Source organism: Cryptomeria japonica, unplaced genomic scaffold, assembly GCF_030272615.1.
Source record: "Cryptomeria japonica unplaced genomic scaffold, Sugi_1.0 HiC_scaffold_331, whole genome shotgun sequence".
Taxonomy (NCBI): domain Eukaryota; kingdom Viridiplantae; phylum Streptophyta; class Pinopsida; order Cupressales; family Cupressaceae; genus Cryptomeria; species Cryptomeria japonica.
The window spans coordinates 1-22185 of record NW_026729153.1 but is presented as its reverse complement, the minus strand read 5'-3'; the positions used below and the strand labels follow the sequence as shown (position 1 = coordinate 22185).

Below are 22185 nucleotides of genomic sequence, written 5' to 3'. Positions count from 1 at the left end.
CCTCGGGTCCCATTTTTTTTTGTCTCGCATCCCACTTTTGGCCTGTGGCCTTTTCGGGGTCGATTCTCGTTTTGGGCATCAGAGCATGTTTCTTCTCCTAAAACCCAATATTTGTTTATTAAGTCTCGGAACACATTTTTGTTCTCGTGGACCCATCATGGGTCTTGGAACGCATTTGTGGTCCTTGGGTCCCATTTTGCATCCCGAAACTTGTGTTTTGGTGCTTGATCCCTATTTTGGGTGCCCACCTTGCACCAAGTGCGCACCCGGGGCAAACCGAGCGCCTTGGTGCACCGGGGCAAGATCGAGCGTGCACCCGAGGCGCCCCGAACATGCACCAAGGTGCACTCGGCCCACATGTGAGCGCAGGTCGTTGCGCCCGAGGTGGTGTGTGGGCACCGCGTTGCAGACGGGACACTGCACGCACACGACGCCCCCTCCAGGTGCACGCACGTAGGCCGGGCCGGGTGCACACCCGACGCCCTAGCAAGGTGCGCGCACCCGGGCAGGGCTCACACTTGGCGAACGGGGCGCACTTCGCGAGGGAGGGTGTGCACCTCGACGGGGGTGGGTGGCCGGGGTGGATTCGCACGTGGGTCGCGGTTTGCTAAGTACACACTGCGACAAGCTCATAACGGGTGCGATCATACCAGCGTTAGTGCACCGGATCCCATCAGAACTCCGCAGTTAAGCGCGCTTGGGCCGGAGTAGTACTGGGATGGGTGACCTCCCGGGAAGTCCCGGTGTTGCACCCTTTTTTAGTTTTTCGCCGGGCGTCGCAATGCTATTTGAATAAACCTTTTGCCCGTTTGCGTTCTCGTCGGGGCCGGGCCGGGCCGGGGTGCGCTGCCCGCACTACCGCGCGCGCGGGGGCGACACCGAGCGCGCACCCGAGGCGCCCCGAGCACACAGGCCACGGTGCAACCCGGGCGTTGTGCGCGCACCCCGGTGCGCCCGAGGTGCTGCGCGCGCACCCAGGTGAAATCGGTGTGCACCTCGGCCAGTGCGCGCTCGGTCGAGTCGCGCACGTTGGCCAAGGTGCACGGTGATGTTTCTTACTCTAAGGTTCCGCACCAGACGCCCGGGACAGGTGAGCGAAGCTGGGCGGGGCCGGGTGCGCGGCCGGGGCAGGTGCACGCAGCTGGAGAGAGCTTTGGAGCACACTTCGGAGCGCACCAATGATGCGCTCCATTCAAAAGTTTCCTGAAAAGGCAAAAAAAGTTGAGATTATAGAATTTCCCACTTGAGAGATTGTAAAAAAAAAAAATTTAAAATGAAGGAAACGCGGGTGCCAAGGTGTGCGCAGCCCAGCCAAGGTGTGCGCACCAAGGCGCCCACCCTGGCGAAGGTGCACGCAAGGTGCGCACCCGAGGCAAACCGGACAATTAACCCAACTTTCGACTTCGCGCGCACCTTGGAGCGCACTTCGGAGCGCTCCTTGGTGCGCACCAATCTTGGGCACCTCGGAGTGCACCATGGCGCCCACCAAGGTGCGCACCCGGGGCAAACCGAGCTCCGACTTCGTGCGCACCTTGGAGCGCACGAAAGGTGCGCACCATGGCGCCCACCAAGGTGCGCAGCCCAGCCAAGGCGTGCGCATCAAGGTGCGCACCCTGGCGAAGGTGCGCACCCGGGGCAAACCGAGCTCCGACTTCGTGCGCACCTTGGAGCGCACAAAAGGTGCGCAACCCAGCCAAGGTGTGCGCACCCCGGTCAAACCGAGCTCCGAATCGTGCGCACCAGAGGTGCACGCCATCGTGCGCACCTTGGAGCACACTTCGGAGCCCTCCTTGGTGCGCGCCGATGTTGCGCACCTCGGAGCGCACCCGGGGAAAACAATGCAATTAACCCGACTTTCGACTTCGTGGGCACCTCGGAGCGCTCTCGGGTTCGCACCTCGGAGCACACCGAGGTGCGCACCTTTGATGCGCTGCCTTCACCAATTTCCAGAAAAGGCAAGAAAACATTGAGAAGGTGTGCGCACCGAGGTGCCCACCCTGGCGAAGGTGCACGCGAGGTGCGCACCCGGGGCAAACCGGGCTCCGACTTCGTGCACGCCGCACCTTGGAGCACACTTCGGAGCGCTCCTTGGTGCGCACCAGGGCGCGCAACCCAGCCGAGGTGCCCACCCCGGCGAAGGTGCACGCGAGGTGCGCACCCGGGGCAAACCGGGCTCCGACTTCGTGCGCGCCATGGTGCCCACCGCGGCGAAGGTGCACGCGAGGTGCGCACCCGGGGCAAACCGGGCTCCGACTTCGTGCACGCCGCACCTTGGAGCACACTTCGGAGCGCTCCTTGGTGCGCACCATGGTGCCCACCAGGGCGCGCAACCCCGCCGAAGGTGCACGCGAGGTGCGCACCCGGGGCAAACCGGGCTCCGACTTCGTGCACGCCGCACCTTGGAGCACACTTCGGAGCGCTCCTTGGTGCGCACCATGGTGCCCACCAGGGCGCGCAACCCCGCCGAAGGTGCACGCGAGGTGCGCACCCGGGGCAAACCGGGCTCCGACTTCGTGCGCGCCATGGTGCCCACCGCGGCGAAGGTGCACGCGAGGTGCGCACCCGGGGCAAACCGGGCTCCGACTTCGTGCACGCCGCACCTTGGAGCACACTTCGGAGCGCTCCTTGGTGCGCACCATGGTGCCCACCAGGGCGCGCAACCCCGCCGAAGGTGCACGCGAGGTGCGCACCCGGGGCAAACCGGGCTCCGACTTCGTGCACGCCGCACCTTGGAGCACACTTCGGAGCGCTCCTTGGTGCGCACCATGGTGCCCACCAGGGCGCGCAACCCCGCCGAAGGTGCACGCGAGGTGCGCACCCGGGGCAAACCGGGCTCCGACTTCGTGCACGCCATGGTGCGCACCGCGGCGAAGGTGCGCACCCGGGGCAAACCGGGCTCCGACTTCGTGCACGCCGCACCTTGGAGCACACTTCGGAGCGCTCCTTGGTGCGCACCAGGGCGCGCAACCCAGCCGAGGTGCCCACCCCGGCGAAGGTGCACGCGAGGTGCGTACCCGGGGCAAACCGGGCTCCGACTTCGTGCACGCCGCACCTTGGAGCACACTTCGGAGCGCTCCTTGGTGCGCACCATGGTGCCCACCAGGCCGCGCAACCCAGCCAAGGTGTGCGCACCAAGGTGCACGCGAGGTGCGCACCCGGGGCAAACCGGGGTCCGACTTCGTGCACGCCGCACCTTGGAGCACACATCGGGGCGCTCCCGGGTTCGCACCGGCGTTGCGCACCGTGGTGGGCACCTCGGAGCACACCAAGGTGGGCAGCGAGGTGCGCACCTTTGATGCGATGCCTTCACTAATTTCCATAAAAGGCAAAAAAAAAACGAGATTTTAAAATTTCCGTTTTGAAAGATAGTGAGAAAAAGGGAATGCTGGTGCCATCTTGAGCCCGCCCTGGTGCGCAGCCCAGCCAAGGTGTGCGCACCAAGGTGCCCACCCTGGCGAAGGTGCGCGCCCGGGCAATTAATCCAACTTCCAACTTCGCGCGCGCCAGGGTGGGAGCGCACCCAACAACCGGGCCTGGGAAGAGCCAATGCGAGAAACCCCACCAAACGCTCTGACAAAAAAAGAGGGGGCGCTCCAGTAACCCCGCTTCGGAGCGCACCCTGGGCAAACCCAGCCAAGGTGCCCACCCCGGCCAAGGTGCAGGCGAGGTGCGCACCCGGGGCAAACCGGGCTCCGACAACGTGCACGCCGCACCTTGGAGCACACTTCGTAGCGCTCCCGGGTGCGCACCTCAGAGCACACCAAGGTGGGCAGCGAGGTGCGCACCTTTGATGCGCTGCCTTCGCTAATTTCCAGAAAAGGCAAAAAAAAAAGGAGATTTTAAAATTTCCGTTTTGAAAGATAGTGAAAAAAACGGAACGCGCGTGCCATCTTGAGCCCGCCCTGGTGCGCAGCCCAGGTAAGGTGCCCACCCTGGCAAAGGTGCGCACCCGGGCAATTAACCCTACTTCCGACTTCGTGCGCGCCAGGGTGGCAACCGGGCCTCGGAAGAGCCAATGCGAGAAACCCCACCAAACGCTCCGACAAAAAAAGAGGCGGCGCTCCAATAACCCCGCTTCGGAGCGCAGCCGGGGCAAACCCAGCCAAGGTGCCCACCCCGACGAAGGTGCACGCGAGGTGCGCACCCGGGGCAAACCGGGCTCCGACAACGTGCACGCAGCACCTTGGAGCACACTTCGAAGCACTCCCGGGTGCCCACCGGCGTTGCGCACCGTGGTGGGCAGCGAGGTGCGCACCTTTGATGCGCTGCCTTCACTAATTTCCAGAAAAAGGCAAAAAAAAATGAGATTTTAAAATTTCCGTTTTGAAAGATAGTGAAAAAAAAGGAACGCGGGTGCCATCTTGAGCCCGCCCTGGTGCGCAGCCCAGGCAAGGCATGCGCACCAAGGTGCCCACCCGAGGTGCACACCCGGGGCAAACCGGGCTCCGACTTCGTGCAGGCCGCACCTTGGAGCACACTTCGGAGCGCTCCTTGGTGCGCACCATGGTGCCCACCAGGGCGCGCAACCCAGCCAAGGTCTGCACACCAAGGTGCCCACCCCGGCGAAGGTGCACGCGAGGTGCGCACCCGGGGCAAACCGGGCTCCGACTTCGTGCACGCCATGGTGCCCACCGCGGCGAAGGTGCACGCGAGGTGCGCACCCGGGGCAAACCGGGCTCCGACTTCGTGCACGCCGCACCTTGGAGCACACTTCGGAGCGCTCCTTGGTGCGCACCATGGTGCCCACCAGGGCGCGCAACCCAGCCAAGGTGTGCGCACCAAGGTGCACGCGAGGTGCGCACCCGGGGCAAACCGGGGTCCGACTTCGTGCACGCCGCACCTTGGAGCACACATCGGAGCGCTCCCAGGTTCGCACCAGCGTTGCGCACCTTTGATGCGCTGCCTTCACTAATTTCCAGAAAAGGCAAAAAAAAACGAGATTTTAAAATTTCCGTTCTGAAAGATAGTGAAAAAAACGGAACGCGGGTGCCATCTTGAGCCCTTCCTGGTGCGCAGCCCAGGCAAGTTGTGCGCACCAAGGTGCCCACCCTGGCGGAGGTGCGCGCCCGGGGCAATCCGGGCTCCGACTTCGTGCACTGCATGGTGCCCACCAAGGCGCGCAACCCAGCCAAGGTGCCCACCGCAGCGAAGGTGCACGCGAGGTGCGCACCCGAGGTGCACACCCGGGGCAAACCGGGCTCCGACTTCGTGCACGCCGCACCTTGGAGCACACTTCAGAGCGCTCCTTGGTGCGCACCAGGGCGCGCAACCCAGCCGAGGTGCCCACCCCGGCGAAGGTGCACGCGAGGTGCGCACCCGGGGCAAACCGGGCTCCGACTTCGTGCACGCCATGGTGCCCACCGCGGCGAAGGTGCGCACCCGGGGCAAACCGGGCTCCGACTTCGTGCACGCCGCACCTTGGAGCACACTTCGGAGCGCTCCTTGGTGCGCACCATGGTGCCCACCAGGCCGCGCAACCCAGCCAAGGTGTGCGCACCAAGGTGCACGCGAGGTGCGCACCCGGGGCAAACCGGGGTCCGACTTCGTGCACCGCCGCACCTTGGAGCACACATCGGGGCGCTCCCGGGTTCGCACCGGCGTTGCGCACCGTGGTGGGCACCTCGGAGCACACCAAGGTGGGCAGCGAGGTGCGCACCTTTGATGCGATGCCTTCACTAATTTCCATAAAAGGCAAAAAAAAAACGAGATTTTAAAATTCCGTTTTGAAAGATAGTGAGAAAAAGGGAATGCTGGTGCCATCTTGAGCCCGCCCTGGTGCGCAGCCCAGCCAAGGTTTGCGAACCAAGGTGCCCACCCTGGCGAAGGTGCGCGCCCGGGCAATTAACCCAACCTTCCAACTTCGCGCGCGCCAGGGTGGGAGCGCACCCAACAACCGGGCCTGGGAAGAGCCAATGCGAGAAACCCCACCAAACTCTCTGACAAAAAAAGAGGGGGCGCTCCAGTAACCCCGCTTCGGAGCGCACCCTGGGCAAACCCAGCCAAGGTGCCCACCCCGGCCAAGGTGCAGGCGAGGTGCGCACCCGGGGCAATCCGGGCTCCGACAACGTGCACGCCGCACCTTGGAGCACACTTCGTAGCGCTCCCGGGTGCGCACCTCAGAGCACACCAAGGTGGGCAGCGAGGTGCGCACCTTTGATGCGCTGCCTTCACTAATTTCCAGAAAAGGCAAAAAAAAAAGGAGATTTTAAAATTTTCCGTTTTGAAAGATAGTGAAAAAAACGGAACGCGCGTGCCATCTTGAGCCCGCCCTGGTGCGCAGCCCAGGTAAGGTGCCACCCTGGCAAAGGTGCGCACCCGGGCAATTAACCCTACTTCCGACTTCGTGCGCGCCAGGGTGGCAACCGGGCCTCGGAAGAGCCAATGCGAGAAACCCCACCAAACGCTCCGACAAAAAAAGAGGCGGCGCTCCAATAACCCCGCTTCGGAGCGCAGCCGGGGCAAACCAAGCCAAGGTGCCCACCCCGACGAAGGTGCACGCGAGGTGCGCACCCGGGGCAAACCGGGCTCCGACAACGTGCACGCAGCACCTTGGAGCACACTTCGAAGCACTCCCGGGTGCCCACCGGCGTTGCGCACCGTGGTGGGCAGCGAGGTGCGCACCTTTGATGCGCTGCCTTCACTAATTTCCAGAAAAAGGCAAAAAAAAATGAGATTTTAAAATTTCCGTTTTGAAAGATAGTGAAAAAAAAGGAACGCGGGTGCCATCTTGAGCCCGCCCTGGTGCGCAGCCCAGGCAAGGCATGCGCACCAAGGTGCCCACCCGAGGTGCACACCCGGGGCAAACCGGGCTCCGACTTCGTGCAGGCCGCACCTTGGAGCACACTTCGGAGCGCTCCTTGGTGCGCACCATGGTGCCCACCAGGGCGCACCCGAGGCAAACCGGGCTCCGACTTCGTGCACGCCGCACCTTGGAGCACACATCGGAGCGCTCCCAGGTTCGCACCAGCGTTGCGCACCTTTGATGCGCTGCCTTCACTAATTTCCAGAAAAGGCAAAAAAAAACGATATTTTAAAATTTCCGTTCTGAAAGATAGTGAAAAAAACGGAACGCGGGTGCCATCTTGAGCCCTTCCTGATGCGCAGCCCAGGCAAGTTGTGCGCACCAAGGTGCCCACCCTGGCGGAGGTGCGCGCCCGGGGCAAACCGGGCTCCGACTTCGTGCACTGCATGGTGCCCACCAAGGCGCGCAACCCAGCCAAGGTGCCCACCGCAGCGAAGGTGCACGCGAGGTGCGCACCCGAGGTGCACACCCGGGGCAAACCGGGCTCCGACTTCGTGCACCGCCGCACCTTGGAGCACACTTCAGAGCGCTCCTTGGTACGCACCAGGGCGCGCAACCCAGCCAAGGTGCTCACCCCGGCGAAGGTGCACGCGAGGTGCGCACCCGGGGCAAACCGGGCTCGGACTTCGTGCACCGCCGCACCTTGGAGCACACATCGGAGCGCTCCCGGGTTCGCACCAGCATTGCGCACCTTTGATGCGCTGCCTTCACTAATTTCCAGAAAAGGCAAAAAAAAGAAAAAAATGAGATTTTAAATTTCCGTTTTGAAAGATAGTGAAAAAAACGGAACGCGGGTGCCATCTTGAGCCCGCCCTGGTGTGCAGCCCAGGCAAGTTGTGCGCACCAAGGCACCCACCCTGGCCAAGGTGGGTCACGGGGTGGGTCCTAGGGTGGGTAACGGGGTGGGTACTAAGGTGCGTGCCAAGGTGGGTCATAGGGTGGGTGCCAAGGTGGGCACCAGGGTGGGTGTGCACCAACCCTAGCCAGGGTAGGTCACGGGGTGGTTGTCGGGGTGGGCGTCAAGGAGCCAAGGTGGGTGGCAAGTAGCCAAGTTGCGTGCCAAGGTGGGTGTCGGGGTGGGTGCCAAGGATCCAAGGTGGGTGCCAAGGAACCAAGGTGGGTGTCTGGGTGGGTGCCGAGGTGGGAGCCAGGGTGGGTCCCAAGGTGAGTGCAAAGGTGGGTGCCAGGGTCAAGGTGAGTGCCAATGTGGGTTCCAAGGTGCCATCAGGGTGAGTGCCAATGTGGGTTCAAAGGTGCTAAGTTGGGTGCGAGGTTGGGTGCGAGGGTGGGTGGGTGCCAAGGTGTGCTAGGTGGAAGCCCGGGTGGGTCGGCATCCCATGGGTGTCGAGTTGGGTGCCTGATGGGTGCTTCTTGTCAAGTTTTAGTCGTCGGGACTCATTTCGAGCCTTAGAGGTCGTTTCTTGTCCGGTTGCCCTGTCTTCGACCTGGGAACCCAATTTTGGTCCTCGGGTCCCATTTTTTTTTGTCTCGCATCCCACTTTTGGCCTGTGGCCTTTTCGGGGTCGATTCTCGTTTTGGGCATCAGAGCATGTTTCTTCTCCTAAAACCCAATATTTGTTTATTAAGTCTCGGAACACATTTTTGTTCTCGTGGACCCATCATGGGTCTTGGAACGCATTTGTGGTCCTTGGGTCCCATTTTGCATCCCGAAACTTGTGTTTTGGTGCTTGATCCCTATTTTGGGTGCCCACCTTGCACCAAGTGCGCACCCGGGGCAAACCGAGCGCCTTGGTGCACCGGGGCAAGATCGAGCGTGCACCCGAGGCGCCCCGAACATGCACCAAGGTGCACTCGGCCCACATGTGAGCGCAGGTCGTTGCGCCCGAGGTGGTGTGTGGGCACCGCGTTGCAGACGGGACACTGCACGCACACGACGCCCCCTACAGGTGCACGCACGTAGGCCGGGCCGGGTGCACACCCGACGCCCTAGCAAGGTGCGCGCACCCGGGCAGGGCTCACACTTGGCGAACGGGGCGCACTTCGCGAGGGAGGGTGTGCACCTCGACGGGGGTGGGTGGCCGGGGTGGATTCGCACGTGGGTCGCGGTTTGCTAAGTACACACTGCGACAAGCTCATAACGGGTGCGATCATACCAGCGTTAGTGCACCGGATCCCATCAGAACTCCGCAGTTAAGCGCGCTTGGGCCGGAGTAGTACTGGGATGGGTGACCTCCCGGGAAGTCCCGGTGTTGCACCCTTTTTTAGTTTTTCGCCGGGCATCGCAATGCTATTTGAATAAACCTTTTGCCCGTTTGCGTTCTCGTCGGGGCCGGGCCGGGCCGGGGTGCGCTGCCCGCACTACCGCGCGCGCGGGGGGCGACACCGAGCGCGCACCCGAGGCGCCCCGAGCACACAGGCCACGGTGCAACCCGGGCGTTGTGCGCGCACCCCGGTGCGCCCGAGGTGCTGCGCGCGCACCCAGGTGAAATCGGTGTGCACCTCGGCCAGTGCGCGCTCGGTCGAGTCGCGCACGTTGGCCAAGGTGCACGGTGATGTTTCTTACTCTAAGGTTCCGCACCAGACGCCCGGGACAGGTGAGCGAAGCTGGGCGGGGCCGGGTGCGCGGCCGGGGCAGGTGCACGCAGCTGGAGAGAGCTTTGGAGCACACTTCGGAGCGCACCAATGATGCGCTCCATTCAAAAGTTTCCTGAAAAGGCAAAAAAAGTTGAGATTATAGAATTTCCCACTTGAGAGATTGTAAAAAAAAAAAATTTAAAATGAAGGAAACGCGGGTGCCAAGGTGTGCGCAGCCCAGCCAAGGTGTGCGCACCAAGGCGCCCACCCTGGCGAAGGTGCACGCAAGGTGCGCACCCGAGGCAAACCGGACAATTAACCCAACTTTCGACTTCGCGCGCACCTTGGAGCGCACTTCGGAGCGCTCCTTGGTGCGCACCAATCTTGGGCACCTCGGAGTGCACCATGGCGCCCACCAAGGTGCGCACCCGGGGCAAACCGAGCTCCGACTTCGTGCGCACCTTGGAGCGCACGAAAGGTGCGCACCATGGCGCCCACCAAGGTGCGCAGCCCAGCCAAGGCGTGCGCATCAAGGTGCGCACCCTGGCGAAGGTGCGCACCCGGGGCAAACCGAGCTCCGACTTCGTGCGCACCTTGGAGCGCACAAAAGGTGCGCAACCCAGCCAAGGTGTGCGCACCCCGGTCAAACCGAGCTCCGAATCGTGCGCACCAGAGGTGCACGCCATCGTGCGCACCTTGGAGCACACTTCGGAGCCCTCCTTGGTGCGCGCCGATGTTGCGCACCTCGGAGCGCACCCGGGGAAAACAATGCAATTAACCCGACTTTCGACTTCGTGGGCACCTCGGAGCGCTCTCGGGTTCGCACCTCGGAGCACACCGAGGTGCGCACCTTTGATGCGCTGCCTTCACCAATTTCCAGAAAAGGCAAGAAAACATTGAGAAGGTGTGCGCACCGAGGTGCCCACCCTGGCGAAGGTGCACGCGAGGTGCGCACCCGGGGCAAACCGGGCTCCGACTTCGTGCACGCCGCACCTTGGAGCACACTTCGGAGCGCTCCTTGGTGCGCACCAGGGCGCGCAACCCAGCCGAGGTGCCCACCCCGGCGAAGGTGCACGCGAGGTGCGCACCCGGGGCAAACCGGGCTCCGACTTCGTGCACGCCATGGTGCCCACCGCGGCGAAGGTGCACGCGAGGTGCGCACCCGGGGCAAACCGGGCTCCGACTTCGTGCACGCCGCACCTTGGAGCACACTTCGGAGCGCTCCTTGGTGCGCACCATGGTGCCCACCAGGGCGCGCAACCCCGCCGAAGGTGCACGCGAGGTGCGCACCCGGGGCAAACCGGGCTCCGACTTCGTGCACGCCGCACCTTGGAGCACACTTCGGAGCGCTCCTTGGTGCGCACCATGGTGCCCACCAGGGCGCGCAACCCCGCCGAAGGTGCACGCGAGGTGCGCACCCGGGGCAAACCGGGCTCCGACTTCGTGCACGCCGCACCTTGGAGCACACTTCGGAGCGCTCCTTGGTGCGCACCAGGGCGCGCAACCCAGCCGAGGTGCCCACCCCGGCGAAGGTGCACGCGAGGTGCGTACCCGGGGCAAACCGGGCTCCGACTTCGTGCACGCCGCACCTTGGAGCACACTTCGGAGCGCTCCTTGGTGCGCACCATGGTGCCCACCAGGCCGCGCAACCCAGCCAAGGTGTGCGCACCAAGGTGCACGCGAGGTGCGCACCCGGGGCAAACCGGGGTCCGACTTCGTGCACGCCGCACCTTGGAGCACACATCGGGGCGCTCCCGGGTTCGCACCGGCGTTGCGCACCGTGGTGGGCACCTCGGAGCACACCAAGGTGGGCAGCGAGGTGCGCACCTTTGATGCGATGCCTTCACTAATTTCCATAAAAGGCAAAAAAAAAACGAGATTTTAAAATTTCCGTTTTGAAAGATAGTGAGAAAAAGGGAATGCTGGTGCCATCTTGAGCCCGCCCTGGTGCGCAGCCCAGCCAAGGTGTGCGCACCAAGGTGCCCACCCTGGCGAAGGTGCGCGCCCGGGCAATTAACCCAACTTCCAACTTCGCGCGCGCCAGGGTGGGAGCGCACCCAACAACCGGGCCTGGGAAGAGCCAATGCGAGAAACCCCACCAAACGCTCTGACAAAAAAAGAGGGGGCGCTCCAGTAACCCCGCTTCGGAGCGCACCCTGGGCAAACCCAGCCAAGGTGCCCACCCCGGCCAAGGTGCAGGCGAGGTGCGCACCCGGGGCAAACCGGGCTCCGACAACGTGCACGCCGCACCTTGGAGCACACTTCGTAGCGCTCCCGGGTGCGCACCTCAGAGCACACCAAGGTGGGCAGCGAGGTGCGCACCTTTGATGCGCTGCCTTCGCTAATTTCCAGAAAAGGCAAAAAAAAAAGGAGATTTTAAAATTTCCGTTTTGAAAGATAGTGAAAAAAACGGAACGCGCGTGCCATCTTGAGCCCGCCCTGGTGCGCAGCCCAGGTAAGGTGCCCACCCTGGCAAAGGTGCGCACCCGGGCAATTAACCCTACTTCCGACTTCGTGCGCGCCAGGGTGGCAACCGGGCCTCGGAAGAGCCAATGCGAGAAACCCCACCAAACGCTCCGACAAAAAAAGAGGCGGCGCTCCAATAACCCCGCTTCGGAGCGCAGCCGGGGCAAACCCAGCCAAGGTGCCCACCCCGACGAAGGTGCACGCGAGGTGCGCACCCGGGGCAAACCGGGCTCCGACAACGTGCACGCAGCACCTTGGAGCACACTTCGAAGCACTCCCGGGTGCCCACCGGCGTTGCGCACCGTGGTGGGCAGCGAGGTGCGCACCTTTGATGCGCTGCCTTCACTAATTTCCAGAAAAAGGCAAAAAAAAATGAGATTTTAAAATTTCCGTTTTGAAAGATAGTGAAAAAAAAGGAACGCGGGTGCCATCTTGAGCCCGCCCTGGTGCGCAGCCCAGGCAAGGCATGCGCACCAAGGTGCCCACCCGAGGTGCACACCCGGGGCAAACCGGGCTCCGACTTCGTGCAGGCCGCACCTTGGAGCACACTTCGGAGCGCTCCTTGGTGCGCACCATGGTGCCCACCAGGGCGCGCAACCCAGCCAAGGTCTGCACACCAAGGTGCCCACCCCGGCGAAGGTGCACGCGAGGTGCGCACCCGGGGCAAACCGGGCTCCGACTTCGTGCACGCCATGGTGCCCACCGCGGCGAAGGTGCACGCGAGGTGCGCACCCGGGGCAAACCGGGCTCCGACTTCGTGCACGCCGCACCTTGGAGCACACTTCGGAGCGCTCCTTGGTGCGCACCATGGTGCCCACCAGGGCGCGCAACCCAGCCAAGGTGTGCGCACCAAGGTGCACGCGAGGTGCGCACCCGGGGCAAACCGGGGTCCGACTTCGTGCACGCCGCACCTTGGAGCACACATCGGAGCGCTCCCAGGTTCGCACCAGCGTTGCGCACCTTTGATGCGCTGCCTTCACTAATTTCCAGAAAAGGCAAAAAAAAACGAGATTTTAAAATTTCCGTTCTGAAAGATAGTGAAAAAAACGGAACGCGGGTGCCATCTTGAGCCCTTCCTGGTGCGCAGCCCAGGCAAGTTGTGCGCACCAAGGTGCCCACCCTGGCGGAGGTGCGCGCCCGGGGCAATCCGGGCTCCGACTTCGTGCACTGCATGGTGCCCACCAAGGCGCGCAACCCAGCCAAGGTGCCCACCGCAGCGAAGGTGCACGCGAGGTGCGCACCCGAGGTGCACACCCGGGGCAAACCGGGCTCCGACTTCGTGCACGCCGCACCTTGGAGCACACTTCAGAGCGCTCCTTGGTGCGCACCAGGGCGCGCAACCCAGCCGAGGTGCCCACCCCGGCGAAGGTGCACGCGAGGTGCGCACCCGGGGCAAACCGGGCTCCGACTTCGTGCACGCCATGGTGCCCACCGCGGCGAAGGTGCGCACCCGGGGCAAACCGGGCTCCGACTTCGTGCACGCCGCACCTTGGAGCACACTTCGGAGCGCTCCTTGGTGCGCACCATGGTGCCCACCAGGCCGCGCAACCCAGCCAAGGTGTGCGCACCAAGGTGCACGCGAGGTGCGCACCCGGGGCAAACCGGGGTCCGACTTCGTGCACGCCGCACCTTGGAGCACACATCGGGGCGCTCCCGGGTTCGCACCGGCGTTGCGCACCGTGGTGGGCACCTCGGAGCACACCAAGGTGGGCAGCGAGGTGCGCACCTTTGATGCGATGCCTTCACTAATTTCCATAAAAGGCAAAAAAAAAACGAGATTTTAAAATTTCCGTTTTGAAAGATAGTGAGAAAAAGGGAATGCTGGTGCCATCTTGAGCCCGCCCTGGTGCGCAGCCCAGCCAAGGTTTGCGCACCAAGGTGCCCACCCTGGCGAAGGTGCGCGCCCGGGCAATTAACCCAACTTCCAACTTCGCGCGCGCCAGGGTGGGAGCGCACCCAACAACCGGGCCTGGGAAGAGCCAATGCGAGAAACCCCACCAAACTCTCTGACAAAAAAAGAGGGGGCGCTCCAGTAACCCCGCTTCGGAGCGCACCCTGGGCAAACCCAGCCAAGGTGCCCACCCCGGCCAAGGTGCAGGCGAGGTGCGCACCCGGGGCAAACCGGGCTCCGACAACGTGCACGCCGCACCTTGGAGCACACTTCGTAGCGCTCCCGGGTGCGCACCTCAGAGCACACCAAGGTGGGCAGCGAGGTGCGCACCTTTGATGCGCTGCCTTCACTAATTTCCAGAAAAGGCAAAAAAAAAAGGAGATTTTAAAATTTCCGTTTTGAAAGATAGTGAAAAAAACGGAACGCGCGTGCCATCTTGAGCCCGCCCTGGTGCGCAGCCCAGGTAAGGTGCCACCCTGGCAAAGGTGCGCACCCGGGCAATTAACCCTACTTCCGACTTCGTGCGCGCCAGGGTGGCAACCGGGCCTCGGAAGAGCCAATGCGAGAAACCCCACCAAACGCTCCGACAAAAAAAGAGGCGGCGCTCCAATAACCCCGCTTCGGAGCGCAGCCGGGGCAAACCAAGCCAAGGTGCCCACCCCGACGAAGGTGCACGCGAGGTGCGCACCCGGGGCAAACCGGGCTCCGACAACGTGCACGCAGCACCTTGGAGCACACTTCGAAGCACTCCCGGGTGCCCACCGGCGTTGCGCACCGTGGTGGGCAGCGAGGTGCGCACCTTTGATGCGCTGCCTTCACTAATTTCCAGAAAAAGGCAAAAAAAAATGAGATTTTAAAATTTCCGTTTTGAAAGATAGTGAAAAAAAAGGAACGCGGGTGCCATCTTGAGCCCGCCCTGGTGCGCAGCCCAGGCAAGGCATGCGCACCAAGGTGCCCACCCGAGGTGCACACCCGGGGCAAACCGGGCTCCGACTTCGTGCAGGCCGCACCTTGGAGCACACTTCGGAGCGCTCCTTGGTGCGCACCATGGTGCCCACCAGGGCGCACCCGAGGCAAACCGGGCTCCGACTTCGTGCACGCCGCACCTTGGAGCACACATCGGAGCGCTCCCAGGTTCGCACCAGCGTTGCGCACCTTTGATGCGCTGCCTTCACTAATTTCCAGAAAAGGCAAAAAAAAACGATATTTTAAAATTTCCGTTCTGAAAGATAGTGAAAAAAACGGAACGCGGGTGCCATCTTGAGCCCTTCCTGATGCGCAGCCCAGGCAAGTTGTGCGCACCAAGGTGCCCACCCTGGCGGAGGTGCGCGCCCGGGGCAAACCGGGCTCCGACTTCGTGCACTGCATGGTGCCCACCAAGGCGCGCAACCCAGCCAAGGTGCCCACCGCAGCGAAGGTGCACGCGAGGTGCGCACCCGAGGTGCACACCCGGGGCAAACCGGGCTCCGACTTCGTGCACGCCGCACCTTGGAGCACACTTCAGAGCGCTCCTTGGTACGCACCAGGGCGCGCAACCCAGCCAAGGTGCTCACCCCGGCGAAGGTGCACGCGAGGTGCGCACCCGGGGCAAACCGGGCTCGGACTTCGTGCACGCCGCACCTTGGAGCACACATCGGAGCGCTCCCGGGTTCGCACCAGCATTGCGCACCTTTGATGCGCTGCCTTCACTAATTTCCAGAAAAGGCAAAAAAAAGAAAAAAATGAGATTTTAAAATTTCCGTTTTGAAAGATAGTGAAAAAAACGGAACGCGGGTGCCATCTTGAGCCCGCCCTGGTGTGCAGCCCAGGCAAGTTGTGCGCACCAAGGCACCCACCCTGGCCAAGGTGGGTCACGGGGTGGGTCCTAGGGTGGGTAACGGGGTGGGTACTAAGGTGCGTGCCAAGGTGGGTCATAGGGTGGGTGCCAAGGTGGGCACCAGGGTGGGTGTGCACCAACCCTAGCCAGGGTAGGTCACGGGGTGGTTGTCGGGGTGGGCGTCAAGGAGCCAAGGTGGGTGGCAAGTAGCCAAGTTGCGTGCCAAGGTGGGTGTCGGGGTGGGTGCCAAGGATCCAAGGTGGGTGCCAAGGAACCAAGGTGGGTGTCTGGGTGGGTGCCGAGGTGGGAGCCAGGGTGGGTCCCAAGGTGAGTGCAAAGGTGGGTGCCAGGGTCAAGGTGAGTGCCAATGTGGGTTCCAAGGTGCCAGGGTCAGGGTGAGTGCCAATGTGGGTTCAAAGGTGCTAAGTTGGGTGCGAGGTTGGGTGCGAGGGTGGGTGGGTGCCAAGGTGTGCTAGGTGGAAGCCCGGGTGGGTCGGCATCCCATGGGTGTCGAGTTGGGTGCCTGATGGGTGCTTCTTGTCAAGTTTTAGTCGTCGGGACTCATTTCGAGCCTTAGAGGTCGTTTCTTGTCCGGTTGCCCTGTCTTCGACCTGGGAACCCAATTTTGGTCCTCGGGTCCCATTTTTTTTTGTCTCGCATCCCACTTTTGGCCTGTGGCCTTTTCGGGGTCGATTCTCGTTTTGGGCATCAGAGCATGTTTCTTCTCCTAAAACCCAATATTTGTTTATTAAGTCTCGGAACACATTTTTGTTCTCGTGGACCCATCATGGGTCTTGGAACGCATTTGTGGTCCTTGGGTCCCATTTTGCATCCCGAAACTTGTGTTTTGGTGCTTGATCCCTATTTTGGGTGCCCACCTTGCACCAAGTGCGCACCCGGGGCAAACCGAGCGCCTTGGTGCACCGGGGCAAGATCGAGCGTGCACCCGAGGCGCCCCGAACATGCACCAAGGTGCACTCGGCCCACATGTGAGCGCAGGTCGTTGCGCCCGAGGTGGTGTGTGGGCACCGCGTTGCAGACGGGACACTGCACGCACACGACGCCCCCTACAGGTGCACGCACGTAGGCCGGGCCGGGTGCACACCCGACGCCCTAGCAAGGTGCGCGCACCCGGGCAGGGCTCACACTTGGCGAACGGGGCGCACTTCGCGAGGGAGGGTGTGCACCTCGACGGGGGTGGGTGGCCGGGGTGGATTCGCACGTGGGTCGCGGTTTGCTAAGTACACACTGCGACAAGCTCATAACGGGTGCGATCATACCAGCGTTAGTGCACCGGATCCCATCAGAACTCCGCAGTTAAGCGCGCTTGGGCCGGAGTAGTACTGGGATGGGTGACCTCCCGGGAAGTCCCGGTGTTGCACCCTTTTTTAGTTTTTCGCCGGGCATCGCAATGCTATTTGAATAAACCTTTTGCCCGTTTGCGTTCTCGTCGGGGCCGGGCCGGGCCGGGGTGCGCTGCCCGCACTACCGCGCGCGCGGGGGCGACACCGAGCGCGCACCCGAGGCGCCCCGAGCACACAGGCCACGGTGCAACCCGGGCGTTGTGCGCGCACCCCGGTGCGCCCGAGGTGCTGCGCGCGCACCCAGGTGAAATCGGTGTGCACCTCGGCCAGTGCGCGCTCGGTCGAGTCGCGCACGTTGGCCAAGGTGCACGGTGATGTTTCTTACTCTAAGGTTCCGCACCAGACGCCCGGGACAGGTGAGCGAAGCTGGGCGGGGCCGGGTGCGCGGCCGGGGCAGGTGCACGCAGCTGGAGAGAGCTTTGGAGCACACTTCGGAGCGCACCAATGATGCGCTCCATTCAAAAGTTTCCTGAAAAGGCAAAAAAAGTTGAGATTATAGAATTTCCCACTTGAGAGATTGTAAAAAAAAAAAATTTAAAATGAAGGAAACGCGGGTGCCAAGGTGTGCGCAGCCCAGCCAAGGTGTGCGCACCAAGGCGCCCACCCTGGCGAAGGTGCACGCAAGGTGCGCACCCGAGGCAAACCGGACAATTAACCCAACTTTCGACTTCGCGCGCACCTTGGAGCGCACTTCGGAGCGCTCCTTGGTGCGCACCAATCTTGGGCACCTCGGAGTGCACCATGGCGCCCACCAAGGTGCGCACCCGGGGCAAACCGAGCTCCGACTTCGTGCGCACCTTGGAGCGCACGAAAGGTGCGCACCATGGCGCCCACCAAGGTGCGCAGCCCAGCCAAGGCGTGCGCATCAAGGTGCGCACCCTGGCGAAGGTGCGCACCCGGGGCAAACCGAGCTCCGACTTCGTGCGCACCTTGGAGCGCACAAAAGGTGCGCAACCCAGCCAAGGTGTGCGCACCCCGGTCAAACCGAGCTCCGAATCGTGCGCACCAGAGGTGCACGCCATCGTGCGCACCTTGGAGCACACTTCGGAGCCCTCCTTGGTGCGCGCCGATGTTGCGCACCTCGGAGCGCACCCGGGGAAAACAATGCAATTAACCCGACTTTCGACTTCGTGGGCACCTCGGAGCGCTCTCGGGTTCGCACCTCGGAGCACACCGAGGTGCGCACCTTTGATGCGCTGCCTTCACCAATTTCCAGAAAAGGCAAGAAAACATTGAGAAGGTGTGCGCACCGAGGTGCCCACCCTGGCGAAGGTGCACGCGAGGTGCGCACCCGGGGCAAACCGGGCTCCGACTTCGTGCACGCCGCACCTTGGAGCACACTTCGGAGCGCTCCTTGGTGCGCACCAGGGCGCGCAACCCAGCCGAGGTGCCCACCCCGGCGAAGGTGCACGCGAGGTGCGCACCCGGGGCAAACCGGGCTCCGACTTCGTGCACGCCATGGTGCCCACCGCGGCGAAGGTGCACGCGAGGTGCGCACCCGGGGCAAACCGGGCTCCGACTTCGTGCACGCCGCACCTTGGAGCACACTTCGGAGCGCTCCTTGGTGCGCACCATGGTGCCCACCAGGGCGCGCAACCCCGCCGAAGGTGCACGCGAGGTGCGCACCCGGGGCAAACCGGGCTCCGACTTCGTGCACGCCGCACCTTGGAGCACACTTCGGAGCGCTCCTTGGTGCGCACCATGGTGCCCACCAGGGCGCGCAACCCCGCCGAAGGTGCACGCGAGGTGCGCACCCGGGGCAAACCGGGCTCCGACTTCGTGCACGCCGCACCTTGGAGCACACTTCGGAGCGCTCCTTGGTGCGCACCAGGGCGCGCAACCCAGCCGAGGTGCCCACCCCGGCGAAGGTGCACGCGAGGTGCGTACCCGGGGCAAACCGGGCTCCGACTTCGTGCACGCCGCACCTTGGAGCACACTTTGGAGCGCTCCTTGGTGCGCACCATGGTGCCCACCAGGCCGCGCAACCCAGCCAAGGTGTGCGCACCAAGGTGCACGCGAGGTGCGCACCCGGGGCAAACCGGGGTCCGACTTCGTGCACGCCGCACCTTGGAGCACACATCGGGGCGCTCCCGGGTTCGCACCGGCGTTGCGCACCGTGGTGGGCACCTCGGAGCACACCAAGGTGGGCAGCGAGGTGCGCACCTTTGATGCGATGCCTTCACTAATTTCCATAAAAGGCAAAAAAAAAACGAGATTTTAAAATTTCCGTTTTGAAAGATAGTGAGAAAAAGGGAATGCTGGTGCCATCTTGAGCCCGCCCTGGTGCGCAGCCCAGCCAAGGTGTGCGCACCAAGGTGCCCACCCTGGCGAAGGTGCGCGCCCGGGCAATTAACCCAACTTCCAACTTCGCGCGCGCCAGGGTGGGAGCGCACCCAACAACCGGGCCTGGGAAGAGCCAATGCGAGAAACCCCACCAAACGCTCTGACAAAAAAAGAGGGGGCGCTCCAGTAACCCCGCTTCGGAGCGCACCCTGGGCAAACCCAGCCAAGGTGCCCACCCCGGCCAAGGTGCAGGCGAGGTGCGCACCCGGGGCAAACCGGGCTCCGACAACGTGCACGCCGCACCTTGGAGCACACTTCGTAGCGCTCCCGGGTGCGCACCTCAGAGCACACCAAGGTGGGCAGCGAGGTGCGCACCTTTGATGCGCTGCCTTCACTAATTTCCAGAAAAGGCAAAAAAAAAAGGAGATTTTAAAATTTCCGTTTTGAAAGATAGTGAAAAAAACGGAACGCGCGTGCCATCTTGAGCCCGCCCTGGTGCGCAGCCCAGGTAAGGTGCCCACCCTGGCAAAGGTGCGCACCCGGGCAATTAACCCTACTTCCGACTTCGTGCGCGCCAGGGTGGCAACCGGGCCTCGGAAGAGCCAATGCGAGAAACCCCACCAAACGCTCCGACAAAAAAAGAGGCGGCGCTCCAATAACCCCGCTTCGGAGCGCAGCCGGGGCAAACCCAGCCAAGGTGCCCACCCCGACGAAGGTGCACGCGAGGTGCGCACCCGGGGCAAACCGGGCTCCGACAACGTGCACGCAGCACCTTGGAGCACACTTCGAAGCACTCCCGGGTGCCCACCGGCGTTGCGCACCGTGGTGGGCAGCGAGGTGCGCACCTTTGATGCGCTGCCTTCACTAATTTCCAGAAAAAGGCAAAAAAAAATGAGATTTTAAAATTTCCGTTTTGAAAGATAGTGAAAAAAAAGGAACGCGGGTGCCATCTTGAGCCCGCCCTGGTGCGCAGCCCAGGCAAGGCATGCGCACCAAGGTGCCCACCCGAGGTGCACACCCGGGGCAAACCGGGCTCCGACTTCGTGCAGGCCGCACCTTGGAGCACACTTCGGAGCGCTCCTTGGTGCGCACCATGGTGCCCACCAGGGCGCGCAACCCAGCCAAGGTCTGCACACCAAGGTGCCCACCCCGGCGAAGGTGCACGCGAGGTGCGCACCCGGGGCAAACCGGGCTCCGACTTCGTGCACGCCATGGTGCCCACCGCGGCGAAGGTGCACGCGAGGTGCGCACCCGGGGCAAACCGGGCTCCGACTTCGTGCACGCCGCACCTTGGAGCACACTTCGGAGCGCTCCTTGGTGCGCACCATGGTGCCCACCAGGGCGCGCAACCCAGCCAAGGTGTGCGCACCAAGGTGCACGCGAGGTGCGCACCCGGGGCAAACCGGGGTCCGACTTCGTGCACGCCGCACCTTGGAGCACACATCGGAGCGCTCCCAGGTTCGCACCAGCGTTGCGCACCTTTGATGCGCTGCCTTCACTAATTTCCAGAAAAGGCAAAAAAAAACGAGATTTTAAAATTTCCGTTCTGAAAGATAGTGAAAAAAACGGAACGCGGGTGCCATCTTGAGCCCTTCCTGGTGCGCAGCCCAGGCAAGTTGTGCGCACCAAGGTGCCCACCCTGGCGGAGGTGCGCGCCCGGGGCAATCCGGGCTCCGACTTCGTGCACTGCATGGTGCCCACCAAGGCGCGCAACCCAGCCAAGGTGCCCACCGCAGCGAAGGTGCACGCGAGGTGCGCACCCGAGGTGCACACCCGGGGCAAACCGGGCTCCGACTTCGTGCACGCCGCACCTTGGAGCACACTTCAGAGCGCTCCTTGGTGCGCACCAGGGCGCGCAACCCAACCAAGGTCTGCACACCAAGGTGCTCACCCCGGCGAAGGTGCACGCGAGGTGCGCACCCGGGGCAAACCGGGCTCGGACTTCGTGCACGCCGCACCTTGGAGCACACATCGGAGCGCTCCCGGGTTCGCACCAGCATTGCGCACCTTTGATGCGCTCCAATAACCCCACTTCGGAGCGCACCAGAAACCCCACTGGACGCTTGGGCAAAAATGTAATGCGCACCCGAAGCCCCTACCCAGAAATCCCCAGTTCGGACATGGGGAGCTGCAACGGTAAAAAGCCTCACTAAACTCTCGGACGGAAAGGTGGCTCGAGGGTAATGCCCGAAACCCCACTTCCACTTCCGCTCTTCGGAGCCCCGCCTAGCACTTGGACGAAAAAAATGCGGCACATGGGTTGCCGAGCTTGGCACCTGGATGAGAAACCCCTCTTCGGAGCCCCGCCCGGCACTTGGACAAAAAAAGTGCAGCCCCCGGATGAGAAACCCCTCTTCGAAGCCCCGCCCAACACTTGGACGGAAAAAATGCGGCCCAAGGGTTGCCCAGCTTGGCCCCTGGATGAGAAACCCCTCTTCGAAGCCCCGCCCAACACTTGGACAAAAAAAATGCGGCCCAAGGGTTTTGCCCAGCTCGGCCCCCGGATGAGAAACCCCTCTTCGGAGCCCCGCCCAGCACTTGGACGAAAAAAATGCGGCCCAAGGGTTGCCCCATCTTGGCACCCGGATGAGAAACCCCTCTTCAGAGCTTGGAAAACCCCACTCAGCCCTTTGACAGGAAGGCGGACCCAGGGTCGCATCATATTTTCATCCACACTTGGCATCCGGGGAAGAAAAGAGTGCGCCACAAACCGCGCTCAACCCTTGGGCAAAGGAAAGGGTCGCACCGTCGGCAACCCCCGCTTGGCACTTGGCACTGGCAGAGGAACCCCGCCTCGAGGGACTTTGGAGATAGAGATGCGGGTCAGCGAGCAACGAAGAAGGTTAGAACTGTAAACCCCACCTACGACAGAGCCAAAAAAAAGAGGTCGCACGAATCGAGGCGACAGAGGGCTGAATCTCAGTGGATCGTGGCAGCAAGGCCACTCTGCCACTTACAATACCCCGTCGCTTATTTAAGTCGTCTGCAAAAGATTCTTCTCGCCGACAGCTTGAAATTGTTATCCAAG

General features: G+C 62.9%; 3 non-coding genes across 3 annotated transcripts; all 3 read left to right on the top strand.

Annotated features, from left to right (window-relative positions):
- The first annotated feature begins 636 nt into the window (after nt 1-636).
- On the top strand, nt 637-755 carry LOC131870491 (5S ribosomal RNA). The gene has a single exon (XR_009368800.1). It is a non-coding gene; the product is annotated as a 5S ribosomal RNA (ribosomal RNA).
- An 8147-nt stretch (nt 756-8902) lies between these two features.
- Nucleotides 8903-9021, top strand: LOC131870480 (5S ribosomal RNA). The gene has a single exon (XR_009368789.1). It is a non-coding gene; the product is annotated as a 5S ribosomal RNA (ribosomal RNA).
- A 7755-nt stretch (nt 9022-16776) lies between these two features.
- LOC131870469 (5S ribosomal RNA) lies at nt 16777-16895 on the top strand. Its single transcript, XR_009368778.1, has one exon. It is a non-coding gene; the product is annotated as a 5S ribosomal RNA (ribosomal RNA).
- Nucleotides 16896-22185: the final 5290 nt, after the last annotated feature.